This window comes from Equus asinus, chromosome 25 (genome assembly GCF_041296235.1).
Source record: "Equus asinus isolate D_3611 breed Donkey chromosome 25, EquAss-T2T_v2, whole genome shotgun sequence".
NCBI lineage: Eukaryota > Metazoa > Chordata > Mammalia > Perissodactyla > Equidae > Equus > Equus asinus.
The window spans coordinates 31,794,994-31,821,776 of NC_091814.1; the positions used below are offsets into that span (position 1 = coordinate 31,794,994).

The following is a 26,783-nucleotide window of genomic DNA, read 5'->3' on the forward strand; positions in this document are numbered from 1 at the left end:
GACAAGTTATTTGGAAATAGCTAATTAACCCCATGAGTGAGGCTGACAATCAAAGCCACTTCCTTAGTGCTTAATTATTAAAAGCAAATAAGGAAAGTAAATATTCAGGGAGCTAGTCTATTGGGCGCTGGAAAATAGGAGCCACGTTAAGCCAAAGTACTCAATAATCCACAAACATCCAGGCATGCGCGTGCTCCTGTGCCCTGGTTCCTGTGTATCTCTGCTTAGGATATTCTTCCATTCCATCCCAGCTCAGAAACTCCTATCAGCCCTTATGAAGTCTCCCCCCTGACCTACCTTTCTTCCCAACCAGAGAAAATTGTTCTCTCCTCTGTGCTTCCACAGCTTTTGTAGATAACAGTTATTCCATCGTGTATTCATTAGGTGCATGTCTGTCCTCCTTGGTTGTAAGCCTGCAAACTCCAGTAGATGCATATTCACTTCTGTATTCTCTGTATCCTCAGTGCTTGGTACATTTGAGACAGAGTACGTGCTTGATAAGTGGAAGTTGAATGAACCTATGGATCAACAGCTTTTAGTGCAAAGTCTGGTACATAGTAGAAACTCAATAAATCCTTCCTTGTTCCCTTCATGCTTTCTTTCCTTTTCCCCTCCTCCTTCTTCCTTCCTTCCTTTCTATTTTTATCTTCCACAATTAAAGGTATTGATTCCAGAGCTGCTGGGCACAAACAACAGTGTTCTCCTATGTGAGTTCGTCATTTTGACTTGTAATTGACTTTCAATAAGTCAATGCCGATCACTGGAGAAGCCAAGAAATCCCACCTCCACACAGAGCCCTGCTGAGAGCGAAGCTTCTTGATTTGCAGTCAGTGTTCTCAGGCTTGCCATGTGTGAAACTGCAGGCCCCAAGAGAAGACTTGAAAGAAGCCTGGAAGAGGAAGGGAGAAAGGAAGGGGAGAGGAAAACCCAATGACGCACAGGGCATCTGCTGACGTAAGTCAGGGTGATTTGTCTAAACCAGTTTGTATTTCTGCCTGGTGGGCTATGGGAACCCTGGGGGCTATTTGCAGACTTTGATTTGCCTCTGAACCCACAGCTGAGTCTTGGAGGTTGAGTAGGAATTAACTGGATGAAGAAAGTGGAAAGGTCTTCTGAAAGGAGGGAACAGCATAAATGAGGGTACCGGGGTGAAACCTCATGGTAGGAGTGGGAATCCAGGCTGGGCAATGTGGTTTTCTACCCAATAATGCTACTCTACTATAACATGCAAATAGAGAGTAAGGAAGCGTATGACCAGTGAGGACAAGATGAGACATTCGTAGTCATTGCTAATTTCTGGGCTTTGATGTGGCCGAGATGTAACAGTTCCTACCCTCAACGTTTTCCTTAGTTTCAGTCTCATGGTGCACTGCCTACTGGATATCCATCCTCACTCGGGTGTCCCACAAGCACCCCAGTTTCAACATGTACAACAATCAATGCTTTATATTTCCCCATAAGCCTCCTTCTCTTCTTAATATTCTCTCTGTTAATTTCGCCATTGTTTCCCTAGTCATCTAAGGCAAAATCTTGGAAATCTTTCTTGATCCTTTCTTTCTCTCCATCCCACACCCAATCAACCAGCAAGTTTTGTTGGCCTCCTAACACTTTCTGAATCTTTCTCATCTTCTCCATCCTTACCATCACTGGTACCTTCATTGTCTTTTTCCCTGGTCAATGCCTCCTACTTCCAGCCTTCCTTACCTCAGTTCCAACCATCCTCCCTATCAGTCCTCTGTCAGAAAGTCTTCACTGGCTCCCCAGCAAACACAGCATAAAGTCCAAACTTCCAGACATGCAAACAAGGACATCTGAGATATGACCCTGCCTACCCCTCTTGCTGGATATCGGCCCTCTTCTGTATTGCATTTTCCACTTCGGGAAATCGAAATGGCCTGGAGTCCCCAAAACACTCCTTGCTGTTCCTCACCTCTGTGGCTTTGCTGTTCCACTCCCTTCTTCCTGAATATTCTCCTCACCTTTCTTCATCTGGCTCTTACTCACCATTCAACATTAAAGTTCTGGCATGTTCTCTTCCAGAATATCTTCCTTCAAAGCCCAGATTCCCTTGGTGTACCTCCTCTGTGCTCCTGCAGCCCCCGAGGCACCCCTGTACCCTTTAACCTTCATCATTATGCCGACATTATCTGATTACATAGAATCTGCCTCTCTAGACTCTGACTTCCTCAAGGACGGCTGCCACCATGGCCCATCCATCTTGTAAGTCCGGATCTTAATGTGATGCTTGGCACTCAGCAGTCACACATATGTTTGTTGAGCTGCACTCCAGGCCACACCCCCTGAGATATCTCTTTTGGCAAACAGAACAGTTCAGCCTGAGCCAAGGTGTGTCTGCTTCCCTACACAGCAAAGGAAGGTCAGGAGCACAGCCGAGAGCTCCAGAGAGCTCTGGGAAGTTTTCTTAAGAAGGTAAATTTGAAAAGTGGAAAGAACACAAGCTATGGTTGTGCTTTATAAATATACCTGGTATATATCTGGTTGTATATCTGACTGAACTCATAGCTCTCACACCATTAGCTACTGCAACCTTGGGACAGAGATTTAATCTCTCTGGGCCTGAGGTGACTTATCTATAAAATTATGATTAATTTTTAGCTTAAATGGAAAAAAAAAATGTTGGTAAGGCCCTAGCACAGTAGCTTGTACAAACTAAGGACTCAATACATGTTAGTTCTCTCTTGTAGCCTGTCTACATCAGGAGAAATAACAGATCCTAGTAGCCTGAAATAGACTAACGCTGGTTATCATTAACACAGAATCTTTTTGTCTTTTGCATAACTTAAAGATGCATCATTTATCATTTCTAACTATAATTATTAGTACTAGTTGGCTTTCATATGTTTAGTGCCTATTATAAGCCAGGTACTATGCAAGATTCTTAAGGTACAGATCCTCCTTTCATCTTCATGGTGATGATGATGATGATGACGATGATGATGCTGCTGATAGCACTTACTGAGTCCTTGCCATGTGTTAAGCATTGTTCTGAGTCCTCTCCAAGTATTAGCTCATTCAGTCCTCACAATAAGCTTATGAAGTAGGTAGGACATTTTATGAAAATATCCCCATTTTACAGATGAGGAAACTGAGTCTCAGAGATGTAAAACAATTTTCCCCAGGTACATATTATGAAGTAATGCTGGGACTAGAATTGAAGTCTGCCTAACACCAAAGACTCTGATTTTTTTCACCTTGCTATACAATCTCTCTGTTTTATAGTTTTATTAAAATTTAAGGTGATAGCCTTATTTTATTTTTAACACCCTTCCTGGTAATGTCCCTTCCCCGTTTGGTCACTTTATATTGCTCAGCAAACAGTGTAATGGATACAATTGGATAATTTTCAGCCACAAGCTACTCAATGAGATTACAGGAGTCACTGATGGTGACCTGCAAGAATGTTTTGTGGAATGTCTCCACAAAGATCACCTACCTGTACTGCTGACAGATCATTGTCTGGAAGTTATGGCAACATATAATATTCAATGAGTGACTTGTAACTTGCAACTTACTGTACTATATTGTACCTGAATGTACATAGGTTGAATTTTGAATTCTAAATTTGTTTTAATAAGGGCTCACTCTCTGGTCCCAAGAACCTTGGAGAACTAGAGTTGCTCATTCAGCAAGAATTCGCTGGGTGACTGGCCCCATGCTAGACTAAGGATTCTGAGATGATTAAGTCACAGTTTCTGCTCCTAAGGTACACAGATTTGTGGGGGAGACTCACAAAGGAATTGATTTCACATAGCATGATGAGTAGACATTCCCATCTATAGATCCAAAATGGAGTTCCAATATTTTCAGAGTTCTTATTGCACTGTTCCGAGCTCCCTGCTTCATTCTCTCCTGAGCCTGAAAAACCTCAGCCTGGTGTAGCAAGGTGGGCTTGGGCAGAATGGACTCTCGGTATTGTCATAGGGCACCAAGGGACCTTTGCTCCCATGCGGACTCTCCCTTGACTGGATCTCCTCTGCTCTGGGTAGGAAAAAGCCTAGATTGGGCTTCTGCTGATGTTGGGTTCAATTCTCCTCCCCTGCAAGATGGGGAAAGCAGTCTACCTTCTGAACAATGGCACACAGCGTCCTCCTCTCCCAACTCCAGCTCTCTGCTCCATCTTCCCCTACAATCTCGCAAGCATAGCACAGATGCTCGAGAAGGACTGGAAGGCCCTGAGCAAACATTGGCTCTTGAAACGTTAATGCCTTACAAATGAACTGCAGCTGATAAAAAAAATCAAGGCCTGTGCTGCTGGAATACAGCCATGATATTCACGCAGCCGGCTTTCTCCAGTGGGGAGTAAAGCAGCAGGACCAGCTGAGTGGCTCCCTTATAAAATGCTTGCAGAGGTAGGCAAGACTCCTATTCTCTCCCATGATAACAACGGGAGTTGTAGGGAGCATGTCAAACCACCAATATTTCCTTCCTAAACAAAAGTCCAGTGAGATACATACACAGCACTCTCTCACCGGTGCCAGCTTGGTAGGGTCCACTCTTTATGCCAGGAAGGACATCCAGGTTTTTTCTCAGCCACTCATGCCTTCTGTCTCACCCCACTGGCCTTTGCAAATGACTTCTCTAGTGAGACATAGACCCTTCTGGAGAGGCAGGCATCTCTACTTGATCCTCAGTGGAACAAAGGAAACAAAGTCCACTTTCTTAAGCTCTTTGGGAAAACATGGGGCTTCAGTGGGCATATAAAGGAATGAGCAAGAAGGAAGTGGAGAAAGAGAAAGTGCCTACAGTGGAGTGGTCCATGCATTTAGGACCTGGGAAAAGGAGCACGTAGGACTAGATAGAGCCAGAATTATTTTGTCTCGAAAAGCAGCGGCTGGGAAGAGAGAGGGAGACGGCTTTATTCAGACCAGAGATTATCATAAGAAGGAATATATAGAGAAAGTTCAAGAGGATGAAATAATCTTATGCTGCAGGAAAGAAATTACTGGGTTTGGACATGAAGAAATTGTTGTTGTGTTGCAGAATAGGTATTTTTTCCCTCCTGCTCTACTCCACTCTCTGGGCTGGCACATAGAGAAGATAGGTTAACAAAAGAGAGCATTCAGTAATTTTAGTAATTTTCTCAGGTGGAGGACAAGAAACTCATCTCACATAATGGCCCATAAAAGCTATGCTAAGCGGCAGCCCATTTTGGATGAGGGAGGTTCGCCTTGTTGTTGATTGTGATCTTCCCACCCCCCGGCCTGCCCAAAGCAAAATCCAGAGGAGCACACACATGATCACACTCACGCATACCCACATACACTCAGACACACTTGCACACACTCACATTCATACATAATCACAGTCACGTGTGCTCACACTTGCACTCACACATGTGTTCACAGGTGCACACACACACTCATACACAAGCCCATCTGGAAGGGACCCAGAGGGAATGAATGACTGTAGCCAAGGCTGGGAGAACAGACGGGAACCAAGGAAGTGAGTGTTGGTGGGGAGGCTGTTAGCCCTGTACTCCCCCACACAACCATGTCCACATACCTCTCAATCTTAACCTTCTGTAGGGGCCCCTGCCAGAGGGGCTGCCCAGCCTGTTCTTTGAGAACTGCTTCGACTGCCCAAAGAGGGTCTTGGCAGCCATGTTTCTGGGAATAGGACCTCTGGCCATAGCAAATTAGTTTAAGGGCTGGACTCCCGACACTCAGCTTGGTTAATCGTATTATATCTCCTAGAAGTTGAAGGTTGGACCTAAAAGACAGAGAATCACTGGCATTGAATCATCCTGATGGTGGAACTCTCAAGGGAAGGGCCACATATTCCACTATCGAGGCCTCTGGGGATCTCTGCTTCCCACCCTGCCTAAGACTTATCTGCTGAGTATTTCCTTACATTCTGTGAGATACCACAGCCTGCTCCCTAAAACATCTAAAGCTAGATTAGCTTTGATTTACTTTACTTGTGAACAAAAAAATGAATACACCATACATTCTAATCTTATTCAAGCAGCCACTCCTGCCTATGCCTCCAGCTAGAAGCGATCTGTTCATCCTCAGAACACCCGTAAAATTTTTATGACTTTATTGTCTTCTCTGTACCATTTATTTTTCTCTTACTTTGAATACTAGACCATAAGCTCCTAGAAGGTAGAAGCTGTGTCTTATTTACCATGTTAGTCCACACGGCACCTAGTACAGTGCCTTGGACACAATAGTTCTTGATGGGTATTTGTTAAACAAATGAGCAAATGCATGATTGAATAAATGAATGAATAAATAAATGATCCCAAGTGATGCTAAGTATTTCTTTTATTTTTTTCCCCAGGCACTCATGAGGTCATGATCCTAGAATCTAAACATCCTCATGCATGAATCAGTTCATTTTATTCCAACATACATGTGTAGACAATCAACCACATGCCAGACACACAGGATACAAAGACGAGTAAGGGATGGGCTCGGTCCTTAACAGCCCGTGATCTCACTGGACTGAGGAAAGGGTGGGGGTGTCAATGAGCCAGAGGAATGCAGTTCCACCCCAGGACACAGCTCCGCACACCCCGTTTCTTGGAGCAGCAGAAGTCAGAAAATCACCCATTGCGCGTCCGCCCTAATCTTGCAACCAGACTGTATTAAAAGCCATTTTTCAAGCCCGAGTAAGATGTTTATGACCTGATAGACGATGGCTGGCAAACTCATTTCATCATAAATATCACAGCAGATAATATACTTCAGTATAAATGATGCATCTGCCTATGCCGGCATCCTCAGAGTGAGTGATGCTCCTCCAATACGGGCTTCTTAAAGATAAACAAATTATGGGCCATAATTACCCGATGTTTGATTTTCCTTTTTTATGAGCTTTTCTTCACCCTAATCACACTCAGGGTGGGAAGATGGAAGCTACAATCAGGACTTAAAGAAGGGAAGAAAGGGATCTGCTCCTTCAGCAATGAGGCAGATGTCAGATAAATGCCTAAAGAAGGAGCTGGCATTTCTGTTGCTCTGGAGGGAAAAGAAAGACTCAGCAAGTAGGAAGATGTGGAGAAAGTGGAGAAATTAGTGAGGGAGAAAGCGGTGATTTCTGAAGTGTGTACATTTTTTAAAAGATGCCTAAGACGTAAAAGGAAATCTCTCTTTGTCTCTCTGACATATAGACATACACGTGCATACACACTATGCAGATAAAATTCTTCATTCCCAAACTGCCGCCCAGTTCAGTTGGGGGCCAGGCTAAGAGCTGGCATGGGTACCAGGAAGGACAAGCCTGACAACAAGGACTAGGCAGGGGTCCAGGCCCAGCTCTGAACTAGAGGTGTGGGAGCCCCCAGGCACCCTGGAATGTGGGTCTACTGTAGCGCATGGACACAGATTTTCACATTCTCTAGCTCCTACTGTGACCCCTGAATTTGACGTCCCCCTCCTTTCTGGGAGCAGCCTTTCCTGTGTCCCTCCAAAGGTTTGCTTAAGCTTCAATTTTACAAACACCCCAAACCCTTCACCTCCTGATAGATTCCTGTCTGCTTTCATCAATTATTCCACCAAAATATTTCCTCTATGACTTCTAGTCATGTTGTTAAAATTCATAGTTGAAAATTAAACCTCACCTTAGAAAAGGGACGAGATTCTATTGGGTTAGTATCTTTTCCTGAGAGATCAGAGAAATACTCCAAGGTGGAAAGGAAGTATGTCATTAAAAAATAAATCAATCAACAAATAAGAGGATTACAGTGTAATGTACTAGAATAACCTCTGGATTGGATGTCAGGAAATCTGGGTTTAATTAACTTTCACCATTTCTTATGCAAGTGACATTTCTTCACTTCTCTTCAACTCAGTTTTCTTTTCACTTAAAAATGGGCGTCTCCTATGTGGTAGATTGTGTGAAGATTCAATGTAACAATATTCAAAATGTCCCTGTCACCTTCTGGATGTTCAGTAAATATTTATTTTATCCCAGCTTCCTAAGCCTGGATAATAAAGGGCCAGAAAATGTGCACAGAATTCTACATTGTACGTTTGAAGATTCTTTCCTATTAACAACATTCTCCGGAGGCAGACAAGACAGAAGTGGTTTCCTTACTTTATCGATGAAGACATTAGAGCACAGAGAGGTTAAGAGAGTTGCCCAAGGCCACATGAAGATTTAAAACCCAGATTCTTGAGTCTTTCTTTGCTTTTTGAGGAAGGCATACTCACTGGGGAGGATCAGGTCAAGAGGAAGTTCCTTTCATGAAATATTTATAAATCCTGACACTTCTGAGCAAAGATGCCACCCATATGGCTGTCGAGCTGTGAGTCCAGCAGACGTGAGCTTTGCCCTCAAAAGAGGAAGAGCCAGCTGATATCTGATGCCAGGAATGTGATGGACGAGGTTAATGGTTCGGATCTGAAAAAATGAGCTGTGGCTAGGGAAGAGAAATACACAGGAACCTAGTGATAAATGTCTTAGTTTCCTGGGGCTGATGTAACACATTACTACAAACTGGGTGGCTTAGCACATTCCCTCATAATTCTGGAAGTGGAAATCCAAAATCAAGATGTCAGCAGAGCCATGTTCTCTTTGAAGTCTCTAGGCAAGAATCCTTCCTTGCCTCTTCTTGACTTCTGGTTATTGCCAGCAATCCTTGGCTTTCTTTGGCTTGGAGATGCATCACTTCTCTGTCTGCCTCCATCGTCAAATGGGTTTTTCCTGGGTGTGTCTGTTTCTGAGTTTCTTCTCTTCTCCTCATCGGGACACTATCATACGGGATTAAGAGCCCACCCTACTCTAGTATGATCTCACTTACCTTCACTAATTTCATCTGCAACAACCCTATTTTCAAATAAGCTCACAGTCTGAGGTTCCAGAAAGGACATGAATATTTGGGGGGCATGGGGGTTTCACTATTCAGTGCAGTACACTGAGGAAATCAGAGCCAGGCAGAGGAGGAAGACTGAGAAACCCAAGCAGAGAAAACAAAAAGAAGGCAGAGACAGAGAAAAGACAAAGGAAAAACATGAGGCAGGAGGAGACAGAACTAGAGAGACAGAGAAGGAGAGACAGAGAGATGAGATGGGAAAGGAAGAGAAAGAGAAATAGAGAGGTGCTAGTGAAGGAAAGAAACACACACAAACTCCTGCACACGAAGTGTGAGAAACACAGAGGAACATTTCTATGTTTAAAAACTTACCCCCGAGATATGTACCTTCTCTCTTGTTAGATGTCCAGTGGGCAGCCCTAAAGCTGTTAATGGGGCCTGAACTGCACCATGGAAAGTGATCCAAATATTCTTTTTGGGGTTAAAAAAGGACCCCAGTAAGAGAGACCAGCTAGTTGGGCTCCTGGGAATCCCTAGCAGCTTTCACACTCCTGCCTACTCCTATGACTCTGGCTCTAGGGGCTTCCAATTTTAAAGTTGAGAACCAGAGTGATGGTCAAAAATAATCTTTTTCTTCAAAAAGCCAATTCCAGGGCGGTCTCATGTTCATTCACCTCCTATTGAGAAGAAAATGGGCCACCCAGAAGATGTGATGACATTCTCCCCTAAGGAGCATATGTTCCTGATCTCTGGCAAGCTGCTAGCCATCCCTCTGTACCCATTATTCATCCGACCAGATGTTATCCAATGTTCTTTTTCAGACCCCATGCGTTGATCTTTTCCAACTTCCTGGAGTTTTCCAAAGATCTCCAAAGGGAGGCTAGTCACTTTAGCATCAGCCAAAAGACACCAGGCAAGAGGGATCATAAATTAACAGCAGGAAGTTCTCAGGGCTGGCAGGTGAACATCAGTGTGTGTGCGCACATGCATGTGTGTGAGTGTGAGTGCATGCACAGGCTTTCATGAAGAAGTAGGTGGAGGCAGAGGAAGGCCATCAATTGAGACCCAGCCATTTCCAAGCTACAGAGCTCTAGAACTCTCTTGTCATTGGAACGATCACTCAAAACAGAACGTCACATAGAACAGGCAGAATTAATTTATTAACTAGAATCTTCCTCTTGCTTTTGTTTTCTTTTGCCATATTGAAAATTAGTTGAGTCTGGCTTTTGGGGTAAAAGTCCCCATTCCCTCCTCATCTTAGAAACCCCCACTTAAAAAGAGAGACCATAAGCTTGCAGGTCTTCCCAGGGAAATTTTCCACACCAGCTTGACTTGGCCAGTAGTGTGACTGTGGAGATGCAGGTCAAAGGCAGAAAGAAAGGAAGGCTTAAGCCAACACAGCACCATCTTGGCCACTGAGCCATCTCTTTGGAGCACCCAAGAGAAACAGCCACCTCCTTGGATTTCTGCATGTTTGAATCTTCCGGGCTTCTGGGATCCCCAGCCACTTCCTTCCCATAGTAGCAAATTCAGTGAGGTACACATGTCCATCTCGAGGAACAACCACAGGAAAGGCAGTGAGTTAGTAGACGTTTATCTCACATGGCCACACAATGGCATATGTACCTTAGTTGTCATAGCAGCTGTTATTCATTCATTCATTCCCTTATCTACTCATTTATTCTTTTTCTTCACCACACTTAGTTTGGACTATGTTAAGCACTGGAGGTATTAAGAGGAAAAAAACTCAGTCCCTAACTTTGATTCAGGGTTAGAACAAAGCAAGGAAAAGGAACTCTAGAAACTGAAGTCTCAGGGTCATAAACTGTAGGGATGGATTCTTCTACCCAAGGGCAGGCCTTTCCGATCTCCCCCATGGGGCTGGGGGCAGCTCTCGGTGAAATTACAAAGGAATGTTTGGGGCCTCTCCCAATTCTGGGTCCCTGCCCTGCCAGGGGTCTAGCACACTCCCGATGAGCTGCTGACTTAATTCATTCTCATAAGCTGTGGCACTCCAACCGGTTAGCAGGGGAAACCCTCAGGGTCAAGCAGCTAAGAGAAGTCTAGAAAGGATTGGAAGTTTGGAAATTTGAGAAAGGAGGTGGTTATTCCTTGTACCGTGTCCCAAAGGATACTGACTGCCCCAGGGTTCCAGGCTAAAAGAGAAAGGGCAACAGCCCAAGAGTATGAAACAATGAAATAAACAGACACGGGTGCTAGCCGCTACTAAGTAAAGTCTTCGGTGCTGCTCTACACCTATAGTTTTCCTGCTGGACTATCACTCGACCTAAGAAATGCACACACTGTGGATTTTGACTTCCAATGTATTTTTGTGTTTTATGTGGACATGTTTCCTTTAGCATCTTATCAGCAACGATCTTATTTGAAAGCAATAGAGACGAACCGTGTGGGCTTATCGTTTGTGTGTTGTCTCTCGTATCCAGTGCCTACCTTTCCCTTGCTCTGTTCTGTATTGTGGGGATGACAAGGCTTCCGTGCAGCTGACCTCTGGGTAGGTTCGGCCAGCGGTACACTGGTGGCAGCCTGGAGGAAGGGAGGAGGAGAGAAGCCAGAGTATTTTCATCTTTCTTGCTTTGCCTCAGGCCATGACTCTAACTATGGCTGTGTCTCTGTAGCTCCACCTCTTATCACACAGGCCGTGATTCAAGCTCATGCTAGTTAGCCCCAGCCTTTGGGGTCTGAAAACACACCTCCTCCCACTGCGACTCCAGTTCTACGGGTAGCAGCAGCTTCTTGCGACTCTTAGTCTTCGGCTTGCCTCACCATTCCTTGTCTGTCTTTTCAGCTTTTCCATCACCCTATATCCAATTCTTGGTATTAAATTCCATCAGTTGAAAGGCCTAGTGTGGCTTCTGTTTTCCTATCTGAAACTTGATATGTTCTGATTGCTCTGAGTAGAAAAGTAACTTATTAGAAGTATGTTGGGTCATTTCCAGAACTTCCAGGAACAAGAGAGGCTGTGCAGCACGACCCAGAGCCAAACTCACTCCACAGAAACTATTGTGAGGAGTCCTCAACAGCCACTGCTGAACACTGTAATGAAGGGCCACACTCCTAGAATCACTGGCACAGGACACTGGACCCTAGCCTCTGCTGCCCTTAAAAACGGTGGGCCCCGTGGCTGAGTGGTTAAGTTCACACACTCCTCTTCAGCAGCCCGGGGTTTTGCCAGTTCAGATCCTGGGCATGGACATGGCACCGCTCATCAGGCCATGCTGGGGCAGTGTCCCACATACCACAACTAGAAGGACCCACAACTAAAATATATAACTATGTACTGGGGGGTTTGGGGGAGAAAAAGCAGAAGGGGGGAAAAAAAACTAGCTCCCAAAGAAAGTCCAGATGGTTTTATCTGATTGGCTGAACCTATGTCACTTATCCCACTCTAGCTATGGGAGATTGGGCATTGAGTATCTGACCTTTATAGCAGAGTCAAGATCTGCTTTTCAGTAAGACTTGTACGGCTGAGAATTCTCCAAACATAAGAAAGGAGGTCAGATGTGGGACAGCCAAAAAAAGATAAATATTTATCAGAAGAATAAGACTAGGAGTTATGGGTTGAGCTGTAGTCCTAGGGTCAACAGGTAAAGAAAAGAGTTTCTCTAGAATGATTGGGTTGAAGGGATAGGAAGACAAGAACTCTGTATTGGAAGCTTTGGTCTATGGGCACAATCATGGGGCCTTCCTGGTACCCTTCAAATTAATGCCAGGCAATCAGCATTTACAACTATACGTCACCTAGGACAGCATGGCTTCCTATGCAGGAATGATTGTATACTCAACTATTAGCACTTTTCAGATTTGGGTACTAATCAGAGACTAATCTCTAATTTTGGAATGAATCTTTACCCTGATTCCACAGCCTGAGTTCTTTTCTTCTTCCTGGGAACTAGGTCCCCACCTTGTATCTCTGAGCCAGCCACTGGGTTCCCTTATCAGCCCTTCTTCCTAGACACCTGCTAGTCCTTAAAGGCAAAAGTACTAACTAGCTTCCCCACCTGTTCCCTCTGAGGTTAGGGTCTTGCCTCAAACCATCGGTTTTTTGATGGGATCCCCTTTTCCTGTTGCCAGATTCTGTTTTCCTCTAGTCATCCCTGCCCAAGAGTTGCCAGCCTGGAATCCTTCCCATTGCCTGCTCTTCAGAGGCAGCTCAACATGGCAGCGTAAGGCTGCATTTCAGACCCAGCTCCAACACTTACTGCTTGTATGAGCTCAGCGGGCTCCGTACTAAGACTAAGGTTTCTTGTGTGACTCTCAAACCTTAGTATATAAGTACATAAGTATCTGCTATCCTGGTGTGTTTGTTAAAAGGGCGGACTCCTGGTTGCCATCCTTTAAATGTCTGAGGTGATTCTGTTGCACGTGATCCACAAAGTCTCACACTTGGAGGAACACTGATCCACGGGGTTTCCTGGTCCTGTCCATTCTTCATATGGTTCCATCATTCATTCAGTCAGTTCTTCCCAGGTTTCAGGTGCACTTGGAATTTGAGCAAGGATTATTACCAAGTCTTCATATGATCCAACGGGAGATGGGTACCTTAGACCCCCTTCACCTCAGACCTACTATACCAGAATCTCAGGGTAGGAATTGAGCTGACACATGCAAGTCCCCCAAGTTCCACATGTCTCTTACACAAACTCTGGTTCACTGCTTCAGTACCACACGTGACTCCAGCCCCTTTCTTCCCGCCCCCAGCCTCATTCATGCCCTTAACTTGCCTGCAACCTTACTTGAGAATGGGGCACCTGTGCTTGATAGATACTGCTTCCAGCTCCCTGATAAAGAAGCCCCCTCTTCATTTTCTAAGATTTTATACATATCCATTTGGCAGGAGAGTAGATTTCATTATGAGCATTACCCATATGGACCAGAAGCCAAGATTTAATATCTGTTGATCAATAATTGCCTTCCTAACTAAAAGCTCTTGATGGCCATCTAGAGGGAAGAAAGGCCTTCTTATCCACCTGCTGCCCTTTGCTGGCACTCACACATACAAAAGCCAGGGCTTGGAAACTCACACACCCTCAGGACTCCTGTCAGAGCATTTGTTTCCAGAGTGGGTTCTTCACCACCCTCACAGTCCAAGCCATGTTTCACTTCCTCCATGGAGCCTTTCCTGATTCCAACACTCTGTGCTGCTTTCCTTCCTCTGACTTTCTACCACATGTCACGTTACATAGCTTAGCACTGGACTGTTTCCAACTTTGGAAAGCTCTCCATCTATTTTGTTTGCTTCTCTAGCAAGATTGTAGGCTCTCTGAAAGCAGAATCCAGGTTGGAGACTTCCTTTGATGAGTCAGGGAGGCTGAAAGAGGGACAGATCAAGGCTTGCCTCCAGAACCTTACACTGGTGTGAGACAGGAGCTGAGGACACTGAGTGCAGAAGCAGTGTCTGGAGGCATCTTCCCTCCAGGGTGAAGTTGAGGTGCAGCGTTAAAGGCTGTTGTGACCCCAGACATGATTCAAGTCACAGTTGCTGGAGGGAGATCCACTGGTGGGGGAAGAAGATGGCAAAGGACAGAGCACAGGGCAAAGAACCCAAGTAGCAGTTGGTATTTAGGACTCACACAGCAGGAAGCTGTCATCATCTAAAGAATGTCTGCTGCCAGTCAGACCCCAAGCAGTGGGCCAGGGCATCATCCACCAGTCCTGAGCATCCAGGGAGAGCCAGGACAGGGCCCCCAAGTCACCAGGATGTGACTCAAGTCAAGTAACCAGCTGCAGACAGGCTGGGCTTATGGGCAGATAAGCCATCAAAATTATAAATGAGGTCATTCAATAGAGAAAACAGACCTGCGCTCAAGGGCTGACCTCGCCCAGAAAACCCTAGTAGCTTCTCTGCCCTCCTACCCCACCACCTCAGGGGACTTCTCCATGCTTGAGTATTGACTCCCTTTCTCTCCTGACCTGAGCACTGTGGCCTGTCTTTCTCTTTGTAGTTGGTTCCAGCTGTCTGCCTTCCCTCATGAGTTAGCTCTTGATTCCCAAGGTTTCATCATCCAAGACTCCAACTGTGTTCCCCTTTGTTTCCAGACTGCAGTGACAAAGGCTGTGGAAGTCAGGTCCTGGTTGGTACTTTTTAACCCCACGGAACCTGGAATTGTGCTAAGTATGTACTTGATGTCCATCCATTCCAACACATCAAATAAACTCAGCTCTTGGAAGAAAGTGAACACTGGGAGGGTGTGACAGATTCCCTGCTGGTGCTGGCAGCCAACTACAGAATCCATCTAGATTTCCCAGTTATCCTTTCTGTCACTCCCTTCTTTCCCCTTCTCTTAAGATCAAGGAGAGCTGGGTTCAAATCTGCCACTTATTAGCCTGGAGCATTGGGTAAGTTAGTCTCTCTCTAAGAGATGGAGATAATAAATCCTGTGGATAAGAGGTCTCTGCCTCCAATCCCTAGGTGCCAACTGGCCAGCCTCCTCCTCCTCTACCTCACACATCAAACAGTAGGATCTGGGAATTAGTCCTCAATAAATACTTATTGACTTGAGCACTTGACTTGTGACTAAGGATATCAAGCTGTAGGCAAAGGCCTATTTATAGCAAGTGGGAGGATCACAAGCACAGTTCTTCTGGGCACCTGGGGATGTCACAGTTCAGTATTTGTGGGAAGGGCTGATAGAATGTGGACTGCTAGACTGTTTTCATGCCTAGACACAAACTCTCCTGAAAGACGAATCCCCATATAAATACGTAATGTCATAACAGCATTAAGACATGAGTCATGCTCAAAAGACGGATGAAAGAATGGGGGAGGGGGGCGTCAAGGGGCAGAATGATGCAGGAGCAAGAATCTTTCTGCTCAGGCTACTGCCCCCTGACTCTGTTCTAGGTTTAGTATGTTTTTAATCACTTTACTATTACTTACACAAACCAATAGCAGGTGCCCTGGTGAAAGAAGAAAATAATGACTCAAGCACGAGAGTCATTTTCCTATTGATCTCCTTTCTCTTCATTTCCTTTTGACCTCAGTAGAGGAGGCACAAGTCCTGCTATTCGAAGAAACCATAACTCAGTCCTCACTCATGGACTTTAAGAATGTGCTTAATATTTTTTCTTATGTCCCAGGGAACCACATTTCAGGTGTTTAATCATCTTTACGGCTTCAAATATTTGGGATTTATGGAAAGCATTTAAACTCAGTGGAAAAAAATAAAAACAGAGTGTCCTAAATTTAGGGTAAATTTCTACTCTCGTTATGGGTGTTAATTTATGATTCAACAATGATTTTGAGGCTTTTCTTCAGACCCTCTGAGGCTTGTATTTTCTTATTATTCACCCTGGTTTTATTCCAGTGTCAAATGAATCACGCATTCAGTCACACAGAGCGTAATGTCCCTGCCCCATGCACGTAAGCAGAGTCTTAGTCTATGGAATTATGAGCCCCCTGGGAAGAAGACCAAGGTAGTCCTTGTGGGATCTCATTCCCCCAGTGATGAAAATGCCTAATCCTTCAAAAGACTGACTCTTGCAGGGGACATTGCTCCTGGGAGCCAAGCCTTGAGGCCAGAGTGTCTCGACTTCTCTGAGTAAGGCTCCTGGCTACTGTGATACCATAGAAGTTATTCCAAAGCAGTGAAGTGGTTTCTGCAAGCGTTGATCTAATGTTCGATAAGTGGACTGAATTCCTGGGTCTCTGTGGTGGTGGAGCCTTCACTCTTGGTTCACAGGGGAAGAAGGAGCTGGGATTTGGAGCCCACAGTTTAGCAGGCATGTTTTCTCATCCTTAGGTGAGAGACAAGAAAAGTGGTTAGAAGGTGAGAATTCCAGGTAGACTTTGGATGGTGGGAAAACTCCTACGGCACCCCGTCTGATCATCCTTGCTCCTGCCCAAGGCTGTAGGCACTCTGGAACACCTCTGCAACTACCATCTCAAGGTGTAACAGTCTCCATTGCCCACCCCGGCTTTGAACCTTCACCTCTAGCTTCCCTGGATGCTATCCCGTGGTCTTCCCATCTGGCTTTCCCCTTTCTGACTAGCCCCTTCAAACTGATGACTTCTTTTAATAGTCTGCCTGGATTTGGGGTTCAACTGCTCCCCAAAATGACCCCCTCAGTCCCATATTCCTCACCTGTAGGCAGGTAATGCCTCATCTTCAGATTCTACCCAAACCCCCAGGCCCCCAGGCCCCCCAGGTCTCCATTTGCATAGAAGGGAAATTAGACAGCCTCTGTGACCACATTTCTCAAGGGAGATGTGTCGCCCAGGCTGTCCTGGGTTCCTTTCCTGTGTCTGCTGTCTCCAATCTCCCATGTAATCCAGGAAGCCGCTCAGGCCTGCTGCCTCAGAGCTGAGCTGACCTCTGGCTCTCCTCCATGACCTTTCCCCCTCATACATTGTTTTATTTTATCCTATAAACACCTTACCAAAACATTATCTTACTTTTACAAAACAGAAACTGAAACTTGAAGAGATTAAGAGAACTAACTCATGCTACTTAGCTAGTAAATTGTAGAGGCAGTATTCAAACCCAGGTCCATATTTTCTCCTAAATTCATTTTTCCACTCCAGCATTTTTCCCATGGGAAGCTTTTGGCTTCTGGAAGCCACTTGTGTTGATTCTTACAATCTTTCCTGAACAGGAACAGGTGGCGGTGGGCACGGTGCACTTTTCTCCATCCTCACTCTCTCTTCTGGCACTGACACCACTCACCACTTGCCACCCCAGTGAAAGATAAAGGTTGAGCTGACCACACTGGTTCTTACCCCAGGCCCATTAAGGGGCACACTGCCCCCTCACCACCTTGGAACAAGGCACTTTCCTCTCCCAGAGATTCCAGGACCTCTCAGGAGCCCTGTCTTGCTCCTGACTCTGCAGAGCTGCTCCTGAGAGGTGAGGTTGCAGAAGGCAAGGATCTGGATTTGGGCCCCAGTGGAACCCCCGCAAGAGACTGCTGCTGCTTTACCTTAACTAATCTGGAAATTGGAGCCAATTCTTCTCCATCTTCTTACCCATCTAGGAAAAAGCCTTGCAAAGACTGGGGAGAGCAGAGAGTCTTCTTAGCTTATAATAGCTCTGCTTCTTATAATGAATATGATCCCTTCAAGTGCAAGGGAACTGTAAGTTCAGGGCTAAGATGCTATTGAAATACTTGAGTGCTTGAGAGGCAGGAAAGAGCCACACGATGCTTTAAAGTAGCCAATATTAGCCAAACAGCCTCATAGAAGCCCAGAAAGTCCCAATAAAGCCAGATGACCCCCCTTCCCAACCCCGGTGGGTATTCATTCACCTATTTATGATTCAAAGATGGGCTCAGACTCTTTCTCATCTGATCATCATCCACCTCACCAAGTGGCTTCAGGACCTGCTGGTGGAAGAGCTGCCAATAGCCGCTCACAGCAGTGCCAGGAAGATAACCTCCTTTCTCCCTCCCTCCGTCTCTTAGCTTCTCCAGGAAGAAAGGGTTAAGGCAGGAGCTCCTGACACTCCCAGGTCTCATGACTCACAGGGTGACGAGGCCTAAGAACCTGCCTTCCTCAAGTCCAGCAAATCTCTGCCCCTGTCTGACTGAGCTGAGGGGCAGCTGTGAGTCAAAGAAGCTAAAAGGTGAAGCATAAAGCTGTTACAAATTAGTAAGAAAAAGATAAGCACCATAGTGGGTTAAATTGTGTCCCCCCAAAAGATATGCTCAAGTCCTAACCCCCTCAGTCTCTGTGAATGTGACCTTCTTTGGAAATAGGGTTTTTGCAGCTATAATCAACTTAAGACGAGGTCGTTCTAGATTAGAGTGGGCCGTAATCCAATGACTGGTATTCTTAGAAGGAAAGAAAGACCTGGAGACACACAGACAACCACAGAGGGAAGGTGGAGGCAGAAATTGGAGTAATGAAGCTACAAACCAAGGAATGCCAAGGAATGTGTCAAGCACCAAAAGCTAGGAAGAGGGAAGGTAGGATAATTCCTTAGAGTCTTCAGAGGGAGCGGACCCTGCTGACAATTTAATTTCAGACTTCTAGCCTCCAGGACAATGAGAGAATACACTTCTATTGTTTTTTAAATTTTTTTTTTTTGAAGAAGATTAACCCTGGGCTAACATTCACCACCAACCCTCCTCTTTTTGCCAAGGAAGACCAGCCCTGAGCCCACATCCCTGCCCATCCTCCTCTACTTTATATGTGGGACGCCTGACACAGCATGGCTTGACAAGTGGTATGTAGGTCTGCACCCAGGATCCGAACCAGCGAACCCTGGGCTGCCAAAGCAGGATGTGTGAATTTAACCACTGCGCCACAGGGCCAGCCCCACATTTCCACTGTTTTAAGCCACCTGGTTTGTACTAATCTGTTGAGGCAGCCCTAGGAAACTAATATATACACCATGGGGATCAAATGGCAGAAATAATATGAAAAGGCAAATCATAAAAGAAAAAATGCAAATACAATAAAAAATGTAAACAATGTTGAACCTCAATGTTAATAAAAGAAACGTGACTTAAAACAATGATATGCCCTTTTTGCCTTCCAGATGGCAAAGATTAAAAAGAATTATAATGTCTGGTGTTGGCAAGAGGGTGGGAAATGGACATCTATACACTGCTTTTGGGAATAAGTGGGAACAAATCTTCCCGAAAGTAATATGGGAATATAGATCAGAAGCTGTAAAATTCATTATAGTCAAGAAAATAATCAGGTAAGTGTGCAAAGATCTATGCATAATATTATTTTTATTAAAACATTGTTTATAGGAGCAAAATAAAAAAAGGAAAGAAATTTAAAGCTCAAACAATAGGGAACTGTTAAATAATTTATATTATGTTCACACAATAAAATTATTATGAGGCCATTAAAATGATGATGTTGAGATATATATATATTTTTTTAATAGTTATCTTTTATTGGGTGTTAATTCTCAATTAGGATATGAAAGGATTTAGGGGTGCCAGGCAAAGAAGGTCATGGTCAGAAATTCAGAGTGCACCATCCACACTGGTCTCTCCTTGGTGGTGCTTGTGTGGTCGCTCACATTTGAGTTCCTTGCAAGAAAGGCAGTAGTTGAAAAGCACATAAGCACCATAGAAACCCCAGCAACGCCCCCTTTCTTCACATTGACATACTTGTCGTACTTGTCGTAGTAACAGCAGTAACCTCTTTGAAATGCTCCAACAATGCCTTTAGGAGTGAAATCCCACATCACTTTCCAGCTTGGCAGCTCCCCTATTTTGACATCCATGAGGTTTCTTCTCCTTCACTGGTGTGACGAACGCCATCTTGGAGTTCTAGGTGTTCACTGTCAGTGTGGATCTATATTTATCAACAAGGAGAGATGTTCAAATATATTGCCAAGTGAGAAAAGCACAAAATATCTACTACAGTTGTATGTGTGTGTGTGAGAGAGAGAGAACATATAGACTATGTTAACTGGCTGCTAACCTTGGTTTAGTTTTTGAATTTTCTAACTTTTCTAAAATGAAAATAAATATTTTTTAAAAATAGATATACATCCCAAAGGAATGAAATGGATTTGAGCACTTCTTCTCCATGTTTCCGGGGGGAGGGAGCCTGGGGTGCAGCCTTCCCACCCACCTTGTTCAGCACAGGGACCCGATCATGGAGACCAGGCTGATGGTGCAAGACAGGCCGAGCACAGACAACACTCCTCCTCTGCTTCTTATTGCAACTTGGCTCTACTTTGATCCCTTGAGCGCACCCTCCCAGACCTTGTTTTACCTCTAAATCATTCAGGTCTTCCTTCAGCTCCCATTTTTAGGATTTTCTGCTCCTCTTTACTACTTCACCCTAACTTTAACCTGGGTCCATTAACAGAATCAGTGCTTCCGTCCCCTTTCGCATTGTGGCCCACCTACCTGCAGAAATGCCCATTTTCCCCACTACAGTAGGAGCCCCTCGAAGGGTGTCTGATCCACCGGCATCTCCAGGGCCCAATACTGTGCCTGACCCACTTGTTTATTGGATTGAATCACAATTTCTAGAACTGAAAGGGACTTGGCGATCTATAACAATCAACTTTCTCATGTTATAAAAAAGTGATAGTCCTTTACGCCTGGACCCCAGAACCTCTCAGTAGTGCAGGAGGAAGCTGAGCCGTTCCCTCAGAATCTTCAGGAAGTCTGATGTCTTCACCGATGTCCTCCCACCTTTTCCATCCCACATGTCAATCTTTCAGGCCCTTTCAACGGGAGCAAGCTTCGTTATCAGGTGCCTTTCCCTGAGCCCCGGCTCTGCCCTCTGCCAGTTCTCCTTTCCCGGGCTGCCCCTCAGCCCTGACCTACCTCACTTCGTCCCCCTCCCATGCCCTCTGACCACATTTCTTGGCACCCCTCCACTTACCCCCACCTCAGTCTCTACCCCAAGTCAATTCCCAGGTACAGCCTCCTGTGTCCAGTGGGCTCAGAGAAAGTGGATTGTGCCACTGTTGTGCCTTCAGGCCTCATATTCTACCTTCCAACCCCCTGTTCACACCTAAATACTTCCCACCCAGGTCAGGCGAGGGCTCAACTTTCACCACAGGTGACAGCTCCCACAGTCTCTGCTTCAGCCCAACGTGAGCCCCCCTGACCCCCTTTCTAAGTGCTGCTATGGTCCACGCATGGAGAATCCCTCTCATCCCTGCCCTTCCCTCACTGTGGCAGGGCAGACCACAGCCAGCCCATACCTCTCTCCCCCAAAGGGAGGGCCCACTTCGTTTCCTCACTCTCATCTGCTGAGACTTGAGCACTTCATTCCTCGGAAAGCTCACCAGGGCTCTTAGGGGGCAACAGGGCCTCTGCAACTGCTTACATGCTTCAGCTTTAACCCCCGGTGTTACATAGGAGAGAGAAAGTGGTCGGGACGGAACTCAGGAGAAAGACCAAAAGCAAATGGGACCTAGATGAACAAGGATGTTGGTTTTTCTACCTGACTCCACAGAAACCAAGTTTTTGGGGTCCCTGTGAGGTGGGGAGAGGAGGCTGGGCCAGTGGGGCTGAGAGCCCTTGCCCCACTTCATCCAGAGCAGCTCTATACTTAGTTCTCTTATACATTTGAAATACCTTCAGATTGTGTTTAAAAAATGGACACCATTGTTAAAATCAAGGTTTAAAAAACTCTGTACCAGGGCAGTAGAGGAAGACTGGGTCTCAGGACTAAGACGAGGGTTCAGTTTTCCTGACTGGAGCACACATTCATTCATTCATTCAACAAATGCCCTAAGTCACTACCGTGTGCCGGGCTAAGAGTCTGGGTGACGCTGACCCAACTGGCTGCAGAGGCATAACTGTCTGACACTCAAGGGAGGACTGGTTCTCAGGACTGGGAGCCTGCCTTGGCCTGTGACCCAGTTATGTAACAAGCCAAGTAGGGTTGAAAACAACAGCGATCATTTATTTTGCTCACAAATGTGCAATTTGGGCAGGGCTCTGTGGGGACAGTTCATCTCTGCTCCATGCCAAGAATCATTGGAAGGCTCGCTCACATGTCTGGTGGTTGATGCTGACTGTGGGCTGGGACCACAGATGGAGCTGTCAGCTGAAACACCTAAACGTGGCTGTCCATGTGCCCGATTGCTTCCTTGCAGTTTCGCGGCTGGGTTCTAAGAGTGAGCAACCCAAGAGAGGGGAAGCGGAAGTTGCCAGCTTCTTAATGCCTGGCCCTAGAGCTAGCATGTTGCTACTTACCCTATATTCCATTGGTGAAGGAGTCACAGAGCCTAGATTCAAGGAGAGGGGACAAAGACCCTACCTCTTGATGAGGGGAGTGCCAAAGACCCTTGGGGTCACAGCCTGCAAGTTGGGAAGAAGTGGTCCCTGCTATGGGGAAGAACGGCTGTAAACCCAGCAAACCCCTACCCTTCCTTCTGTAAAGTGTAAGGGTTAAAAATGTGGGTTATGCTGTTGTCACCCTGGACACTTCCACTGCCCTATGGAACAACATGGAATATGCTTCTGCCCTCTGCTTATGGCAGCTCTTCGTAGATTGAATGACAGCTACCTTACCAAGTCCCCAGGTCCAAGAATTACCTAGGTCCCAGACTAAGCATTCTTAATTTCTTCATGCATTTCTTAACTGATTTGATTTCTAGGCCTCCTTACCAAGCTGGGCAGCACCCATAGGAAATGTCTACACTTGTCAACATTCCTTGGAAAATGCTGCCCTTCACTCAGTGCTCACATTACCCACCAGCACCACACACCAACAGGCATCCTCTCTCCATGACTGACACAGACTGGCATCTTCAGCAGTCTCTTGGTTCTGTTAACGCAGACAGAGTTTGCAGGATCCTAAAGCTGCTCTCCTGCGGTGCTATGAAACTCTATCCCCTCATGGATAACAATTCAGTTCCCCAGTTATTAAGAGGGTCGCCTGTGCTTAGGCAGCGGGCAGTTGGGACCAAAGAGTGAGACTTCCCATTACCCACAGGAGGGAGAAGCCACAGTGCACATTACGATTTTCCTCTCTCAGGGGTCCCTTAGCAAAGGGTCCTGTTGCCAGAGGTATAGAAGCACCACAGGCAGGGAGTGAAGTGTTACCTGCACAGTGGTTTTCACCAAGTTTTAAATATGCAACAAGACCATGAAATAATCTTGAGAGATGCCAATATCTAATTTTACCTCTCCATCCAAACTGGGCATCTTACTCCCTCGCAAGTAGGAGAGGGCACCCCTAAGAAAAGATTTGGCTCCTAAACTGACAGGGCTAGATTTATTTAGAAACACCTAATTAGCCTCCAGAGTAAACTGGTCATCAAGGTGTTTAATTGACAGCATGTGACTATTAGGAGCTAATTAAGTTGTTTCCTTGTACTTTAATTAATGTTTGTCAGTAAAGCAGAAGATATTCTGTCTATTTTGCTCCCACTGCATTTTCAATGCCTAGAACAGTGCCTGGTCCACAGAAGGCACTTGATCAATATTTATTGAATAAACAAATGAGTATTAAATGAATAAAGCATAGAAAGAACACAGCACAGTCCCCACTGCATATTGGTGACTGTTAATATTCATTTTCTTCTCTTGGCACCGCAATAAGAACTGGTTTCTCTGCCTTTAAGGACCTCAAATCCACCAGGGAAATAACTCATCGCATACACTTGTGGTGCAAATACAGTCGACCCTTTGTATTGGCGGTCCTGCATCCACAGATGCAACCAATTGTCGATCGAAAGGCGTAGGATGCTTGCGCCCATATTGAACACATACAGACTTTTTCTTCTTGTCATTATTCCCTAAATAGAGTATAACAGTTATTTACATAGCATTTGCATTGTATAGGGGATTATAAGTAACTAGAGATGATTTAAAGTATACGGGCGGATGCATGTAGGTTATATGCAAACACTGTGCCATGTTATATAAGGGACTTGAACATCTGTGGATTTCGGTATCCGTGGGGGTCCTGGAACCAACTCTCCCGTGGTTACGGAGGGATGAGTCTAAAATTCCACCTAACCCCAACACCAACACCGGGGGCAGAGGGGAAACAGACAAGAGACTCCTGGAGGCGAGACTAAGTTGTTACAATCATCCACCCATGGGATTTATCCAGCACCGGCTATATACCAAGCCTTCCACCATGTGCCCTGGGAATTCAGAAAGAATGGCACGCGCTGCCCACCTGTAAGAATCTTATAGTCTAGGGCTCAGCAAACTTTCCTGGAAAGGGCCAGATAGTAAATATTTTTGGCTTTGTGGGTCATACAATCTCTCACAACTACCCAACTTTGCCATTGTAGCCCAAAAGCAGCCATAGAGAATATGCAAATGAAAGAGTATGGCTGTGTTCCAAATAAAACTTTATTTATGGATCCCAAAACCTGAATTTCATGTAATTTTCATGTGTCACAAAATATTCTTCTTCTTTTGTTGATTTTTCAACGATTTAAAAATGTGGAAACTCTCCTTAGCTCACAGGTCGTACAAAAGCAGGCAGTGGACCAGGTTTGTCCCCTGGGCTGGAGTTTGCCAACCGCTGGTCTAGACAGGGAGAAAGAAAATAAAGTACTGATGCTTGTAACTAAGGTTTAAAATATGATGCTACAGAATAAATCTCATAAATGTTCATGGAAGATGGGAGACCAACGAGGACCAGAGCTGTCAGGGAAGGCGTTGGGGAAGAGGCGAGACTTAGGCCAAGCACTGAGATATGGTGAAGGGCAGGTAGGCTAAGTAGAGGCCTGGAAAGCTTCCCCAGCATGGAAAATAACAGTAATCATGGTGGTAATAATAACAATAGCAATAGCCTATTGAGTGTATAGGACGCAGCAGGCTCAGCTCTCAGCGTCTTATAAGTATTGTTTAATTTAATCCTTATAGGAAATAAGTTTACCCCCCTTTTCAAATGAGGAGATCAAGGCTTGGAGGGTTAATAATTTGCCCACATATACAGTCAGTAGTAGAGTCAGAATTTCAGCCAAGCTTGTCTGCCTCCGAAGCCCACACTCCCTCCCACTAGATTCCACACTTTGATCTAGATTCCCTCCCATTTCCTATGATCAGATGCTGCCATCTCCCTAGTGAGCCTGTATTCATGTAAATAACCATTTCCTAAATACACTCAATGAAAAATCAATTACATAGCAAAGTGGCTGAGGTTTGGATAAACAACCTAATTGTTCCCTCTGGGGCTGCTGGCTGAGCGATGCCTGCTGAGAGAAGAGAATTAACACTTATGAAGAGCTCCGCCTCAGGCACTGAATATGCATCCCTTCCTCCTTGACCACAGAGGGTGCAGCCCCTGCGGCCAAGCCCCCGCAGCACCCCAGGGAAGTTGCTGCTCTCTCATACCACTCCTGACGGGGCTAAGCGAGAATCCTGTGAGCAAAGTAGACCTTTAACTAGGGCAGACTTGAGAAATTGACCCCAAGGGAGGGGTAACTTCCAGGTGCCCGACTCAGAGAAGAACACCCAGCTGCCTTCCTCTGATTGATTTATTATACCCCTCCAGGAAGGCCACCTTGCTTATACCCCTAGTTATTCCTCATGAGTTCTGTTCTCTTATGCTTAAAATTTTGCAATTAGACTTTCCTTCTTTTGAGTCTGCATACTGTCCATGGTTGATATGCAAAGATCCAAAGAAGGTGTATTCCATCAAACTTTATCAGTTATTAACTCCTAACTGTGAATTCGTTTTCAGGACTTTTCAACCAGACAGTTGATTAAAATTGAGCAATTGGCTAGAGAAGATGTAGAACCCAGGTTTAGGGCATAGGAAGGGAAGGTTGAAGACAGAAAAATGGCCTCTGACTAGAAAGACTCTGAAAGGAAGGTGTGGTGTTCCCAAGGACTGAATTTGCATGGGTTTATCGTGCCCGCGCCCCCCCCCCCCCAGTTAGTTATTATTATCAATCATTTATAGTGAGCCAGGCAGAGTGGGTGGCTGTGACGCTTGAAGAAATAAAATATAGTTCCTAACCTGGGACTCACAAATAATTACAACAGCATACAATCAGCACTGCAGGAACGCAAGAGCACATCTATCAGTTCTGGAGTGAAATGTTCCAGGGTCTGACCACCCAACTATGGAAGTCATGGGGTAACTGAAGGAGCCCTGAACAGGGAGTCAAGAGACAAAAGTTCTAATCCTGGATCTGCTGGGGTATATTTGCTGTGTGACCTTGAATGAAGACCTTCCCCTCTCTGGGCCTTGGTTTACTCATTCATTCATTCATTCATTCATTCAACTTTGTGCCAGCACTGTGCTAAGCCCTGGGGTTGAATATAGTGATAACACATTCCTGCTCTCACAGGTTTTACAGTCTAATGGGGGAAAACAGATATGAAAGAAATAATTTCACAGATGATTTCCCTATAAAATGATGAACCTGGTCTAGACCAGAGGCTTTCAATCCTGGCTGCAGATTAGGATCAGCTGGGAACGTTTGGGGGGGAAAAAAAGACGACTATCTGGGCATGATCCCCAAAGATTATGTGCAACCAAGGATGAGAACTAGTGAGCTAGACTATTCTAAAACTTCTTCCTGCCCTAACATTCTATTAGTCTTTTATATTCCATGGATAATCTAAGACATACATGTGTATG

The 26,783-nt window shown here is 45.3% G+C and overlaps 1 pseudogene; it reads right to left on the minus strand.

The window, feature by feature from the left end:
- Nucleotides 1-19,717: 19,717 nt before the first annotated feature.
- Nucleotides 19,718-20,017, minus strand: LOC106827118 (ATP synthase subunit f, mitochondrial pseudogene; annotated as a pseudogene).
- Between the last annotated feature and the right edge of the window lie 6,766 nt (nucleotides 20,018-26,783).